The sequence below is a fragment of the Nyctibius grandis genome, chromosome 6 (assembly GCF_013368605.1).
Source record: "Nyctibius grandis isolate bNycGra1 chromosome 6, bNycGra1.pri, whole genome shotgun sequence".
NCBI classification, from domain to species: Eukaryota; Metazoa; Chordata; class Aves; order Nyctibiiformes; family Nyctibiidae; genus Nyctibius; species Nyctibius grandis.
The window spans coordinates 75,009,714-75,015,713 of NC_090663.1; positions in this window are offsets into that span (position 1 = coordinate 75,009,714).

Below are 6,000 nucleotides of genomic sequence, written 5' to 3' on the forward strand. Positions count from 1 at the left end.
AGGGAAAAAATATGGCAGAAACGAGGGACCTAAGTGAAAGAACAGAACATTTCTTTTAGTTCAGAGACTGGCAAGGAGCTCTACGCAATCAGTTCATTCAGTTCCTGCAAAGCATAACAGGATGGAAATTAGAGACAGAAAATACTTATTAGGTTATGCAGGCTGTTTCTCAGTGCTAGCAGAGAAGGAAAGAAGTGGAAAGTACATCTCATGTCACACTCTCATGTCGTCTCTGGCTATATTTGGAAATGACATGAATAAACTCTGGAGGGAGCCCCACCCAGTCACTTTTAGCCAGAGGAACTTCACCACATGCAAAACGATGGGAGAGGTGAGGGGAAATTTGGGGGATGCTTGTAGAGATGGGAAACCCCTTTACTTTGTCACCTGAAGTACTTTTATTGAATTTATTGGTATAGGAAGTGACCGAATGCTGCGATGGTAATCTGGTTTGCTGTAAGAGCTATTCTTTCTTCATCCTCACACACCAAAACCTTCCCTTCGGCCGTCCTCCTCGGGGGCTGTACTGCTCCCATGCTGGAGGTGTGCCTATGGTACCCCGAGATTGTTTCTGATGGACAACGGCTGATGTGCCAAAGGGGACATTTGACAGCAATTTGGAAATTTTGCAACTGAAAAAAAAAAAAAATCATGGGACTTGAGGTCTTTTGACCTGGTAGCCAGAAAATGACAAAAGCGATATCAAAGTTGCATTGTAAAAGGGGAGAAGTCCTTTTGACTTGCCTTAAGGAGCTGACAGCTAAAAATAACAGAATTTTAAACTAAATTAATCTGCTTCTCTGTTTCCTGTTCAGCTGTGCGCTCTTTTTTTATTCTGTTTTTGAAGTTCAATTCCTGTAACCACTACCACCAAAGCCAGGTCACGTTGGTAGTAATTCAAGACTGAGTAATTTTGTGAGCCTTTTTCAATCACCCAACTACAGATGTAACTACGGCTGCCAGAAAAGAATCCAAGTGGGTTTTTTTGATTTGTTTTTTTTCCCCCTGTGGAATTTTGTTCAAGTAGTTTATCTGGGTTTCATTTTTTTTTTTAATTGCATATTTTTAAAATGTTGGCAGATTAGTCTGAAGCCAGCTGACTGGGTTTTTGTTTTGTTTAATTTTTTGAAAGCACAGTTATACTTACACTCCATCGCTTTTTGCTGAGGGTGTTTGCTGGAGTGACTCTTTAAAATGCAGTCCCAAGCAGAGTCATACAGTTGCTGTAAATAATGTGCAGTATGCACACTTGTGTAGGAGAAAGAAACAGACACAAAAAATGTTTAAAAGTGCAAATTATTCACCCTTGCATGTGAAAAGTCTGAAGCGAACTAGTTATCAGCTTTAAAGATTGATGAAACCTTTTTGTTTTTTTGTTTTGGTACAAGAATTATTCTGGCATCTTGAAATGTGACATGGTGGGGGTGAAGTAAGACAAACTGCTGGAGTTGTCTTTTAATAGCAAAGATGGTCTATTCTTGCTACTCTGGACAACAAATGTTTTTGCAATTGTTACCATACGAGGTCTGCAAGGTCTGAGAGTCACCAGGTTATGAGGTAGTGTGGGTCTGATCTTTGTGGTGTCAAAATGGCTATGTCCTTTGAAGTTATAATAGCTGAGCAGATTTATATCAGCTACAATATCTGGCCAAACTGATTAATTGATTATTACTGTGTTTTGGGGAAGGCTTGCCTTTGATCTCTGATGCTTTTGAATGAAAGGACAGCCCAGTGCATAATTCAAGGTTTTATACTCTACAAGTGCTTTCCTGTGTGAAGCTAGGGGAGATCCCAAAAGAGGTTTATATTGTTGGTGTCTGAATTAGGTTGGTGCTCGCAATCTGATGGAGAAGTCCAGGGAAGCTCATGGTCACCTTCTTAACCACAGGAGATGAGTAGCTACCATTAGCCTTTCCCTTGAGCAGCGATGGGCAGAAGGGGAAGAATATAATCAAAACTGACATAGTTTGAACTATATCAGATAAATGAGACTGTTCTACCTCCTGGGGTTAAAAACACAAACAAAAAACAAACAAAAATAAAATCCCAACCCTATATCTGTAGAATACAACTGTCATTAAAAGTAATATGAACAGCCTAATGGAAATAGCTGTTTAATATCCAGATAAAAATATTCTGAAAAATAAAATTCATATTGTGGGTTATTCTTCCTTACTGTTACCCTGGCTCCAGTTGGGGCCACTTTAAAACCCTCCTAATGGGGACAGGAGAGAAGAGGTCTTGGGAAAATAGGAGATGGACATAAATATTCTCACAATCACGTGAGGAAAGGCCATTAAAAATAAATGCTTATCAGCTAGCACTTTTTCTTTATATTTATATCTTCCTTTACCATTGGAAAATAAGGAGAAATTTGTTTAGCCTGTAAAATGTGAATTGGAATTGTAAACTGTTAAACTAGAAACTCAACCAAATAAGTATTATGGTTTCATTCTATTTAAACACTCGATGAGTATTCAACTGTAAGTCACCAATATTGATTTAATTATTTACTGCCAAATAATGAAAGGTTTAAATACCTGTTGATTTTTCTCCCAAAAGTTTGCCAGCTGGTTTATTAGACAGAAGGAGATAAAAGGGCAAAAAAAATGAAAACAAGATGGACTATGTGGGAGAGAAATGTATAGATATGAACCAGACTATTAAGAATAGTGTTATAATTGTACTGCTAGAAAGGGTGATACTCACCATCGTATAAACTGAACAATATTTTCTGTAAATGCAACATTAGCAGAAACTGGCAAACTGGCAAAAATTTGGATAGTATAAAATTTTTATGCATATTTTCATAGGCAGTGACACAGTAAATCAGTCACTCTTTCTAAGAATGTGTTTTGATAGAGCTGAGAACAGAAGGTGAGAGAGAATTATGAAGTGGCCTACATGTACGTTTTTTGTCAATTAGTGTTTGTTTATGCTCATAAACATAAAAGTATGTAATAAAATTCAGTGACATACATAAAGATTTTTTCCACTGGAAAAAAATCCATATTCACAATTTCAAAACTGCTTTGAATTACAAAAGCCCTTGGAATTTTGTAATATTTTCTTTTACAAATAGCAAATAAGAGGTTAGGCTTTACATTTTTGATATATTTTTCTGATAAAAAAACCTATGAATTTACCTAACCATATTGTTTTAATATTTATAAAGAAAGTATGAAGTTAAAGCAGGATAACTAAAGATTTTTTATTTTTTTCATGACTTAATTTTTTTACGACTCTTAATATATACCCCTGAAACATCCTTTTTTTCTGGCAAATAAAATACAACCTTTTTTCATAATTAAATACACTATGCCCTATTTCACGATAATCTAAATGATGCTTCCATAAGTAATGTTTTTTAAAAATATATATATTGTATTGACTGTCCATTATCTTCTTACTTTTCACGTTAAAAATGTCTATAAGCTTTCTGACATAAAGGCAGTATTTTTATGTCAGTAAGTTCTACTGCTTAATTATATATTGTTTAAGAGGAATAATTTTAGCAATTTTGAGAGGCGTTATATTATTTGAAAGACAACAAAACACTTGATTTGCATTTTATATTTCAATATGTTTTTAAAATTGAAAGGCCAACACTGTTTAAGCAAGTGTGAATATAAAAGAAAATTTATGTACAAATCAATCATTACTAATTGAATTACTGAAAAAGATTGTTCTTTTATTCATATCCTGTCTAATCTTAATAGTAACAGTTTAAGTAATTAATCAAGTTATTGAGTTACTAAAAATATTTTTATTTATGTCTTGTGTAATGCAAATAGTACCAGTCTTGTAACTTTAAGTACAGCATATTAGGGACAAGATTTAAACATTACCATTGAGGACAGGAATAGCCGTTCAAAGTAATGTTCCAAAGGAACTTTTCACTCAGGCTAGAACATGTGTTATACTGAGGGGCTTAAAATTCAAATCGGTTTTAGCACATTAGTCACAGATTAAAGAGTAACTCACTAACATTGGTAATAGTACGTAATAAGCTGAAGATCTTTGGGTTAGGACTATACTTGGATGAGCAGTTTTAGGGAATATATAAAAGAATTTCAGGCAATTATTCTGGTCATGAAGATTCAATTGTAGTTTCCTATAACTTCTGTTTGAGCAAGGTATCATGACTACGTGATGGGAGGAGGAGCTGAGGTTCTGACCATTTGAGGGTGTCAAAGAGCTGTTGACATTCTCCATAACTCTTACGCTCTCATGCAAGTTTAATCTCTGTTCAAACTACAGTCTAAGCATAACCAAACATCTGCAAACTCTCCACTACTCCTTCCGTATTCATCAGCATGTAAACACATCCCATGAAATGACACTAAAGGAATGTGAACTATAATTAATCTGTCTTCACAAAGTCCATTTTAAATTACTGTTGCTAATCTTCCAACTATTTTTAGACAGAGATGGAAAAGCTGGTCTTACAACATATCTAGATATTTAACAGTCTCAAGCTACCAGGGAAGACCCCATTGAAAAAGAGCAGCCCCAAAGGCCTGAGAAGCCTGGGGGAGAACGTGCTACTCATCATTATTTCCATCCTATACCTTCACAAATCAGTGCTAAATGCATCAAGTTTGATGTGAATGTTAAACTAAAAATGAAGACCAGAGCTTCTGGGCTTGTATGCCTATATATGTGGCTTAGATTCCCCTGATTCCTTAACTAAGTAAAAGAACAGACTAATGCAAGTACACCCACGTCTGTTTTTCATTAAAAGAAGGGGCATGTGGTCACAGCATGATCATGACAACTACATTATGTATTACCTGTCAGTTGAGACAGCCTTCTAAAAGTAGGCTGTCTGTCCATTTAAATATGCCTAAATCAAACCCAACATTCATAATCCATTTAGAAACCTGAAAGCAATGAACATTAGAATTAGTCTATGAGGCTTAAAAAGAAAAAAAAAAAACCAAACCAACCAAACAAACGCTATCTTCACTAACGAAATTTTTTCAACCCCTGTCCTCCTCTTTCTATCTGACACTGTTTTCTTTTTTGTGGTTTATCTGATGTTGCATGAGCTGTTCAGTATTTGCAGTTCTGAGTGATTCCAAGAATATCTAGGGACTGAATCTTTAGCTTGAAGGCACTATTGTTTGTTGTTATTTGTATTTCAGCAGTGTCTAGATGTCCCACTGTGGACTGAAATCCCACTGTAAAAGGAGCGATACAAACACATGATAAAAATAAACTCTTGCCACATCGTGCCGCTGGGTAGGAAATGGGTGGAAGCTGGCTGTCTTTGGACTGAGGGTAGTGAGGACAAAAGACAGCTCTAGCCAGAAATGATGAGGGTTGCTACCCACCAGTGCACATTTACAGAAATCTTCAAGACTGAACTTTCAAGATTTATGATGAAATATTGCCCAGCTGATTTACAATTTTGCAATATATTCACCTTCTATTCACGCATATGTTAGCATTTTGGTATATGTGAGTCATGTTAGGTCATATCTCAAATTATTTGAGACAACAAATGATGGAAAGATTTGACATTTTGATATTTGAGGTAGATGAGAAACTGTCAATACCAAAATTACTCATGAGTAAGATAAAGTTCTAACAGAAAACAGAAATCTGAGTTTTGCCAATGGCAGACTAATTAGAAACAATGGACCTGAAATTAAAAAATGGGAATGTTTGATTGTACTCCCACAAGTGGTGTGGGCAATGTTCAGAGCTAAGGCATTTGCTAACAGTGCATATCAAAAGGTTTAGTTATTTAAACATTTTCTTATTAAAAAAAAAAATCCCCTCTACTCGGGACAATGCAGCCACTTGTAGGTTGGTCTGTAAACCAGACCCCAGTAATGTGCTTCATTAGAAAAGTCATTGCAACTCTATGGAAGATGAATGCAAATAATGTTGTATTATTTATTAATTACTGTTTATTGTATTATGCCTAGATTAACAACTAGTGGACTCACAGCAAGAGTGTTAAACAGGTGATCAGGAACAGTGACTTGGCAA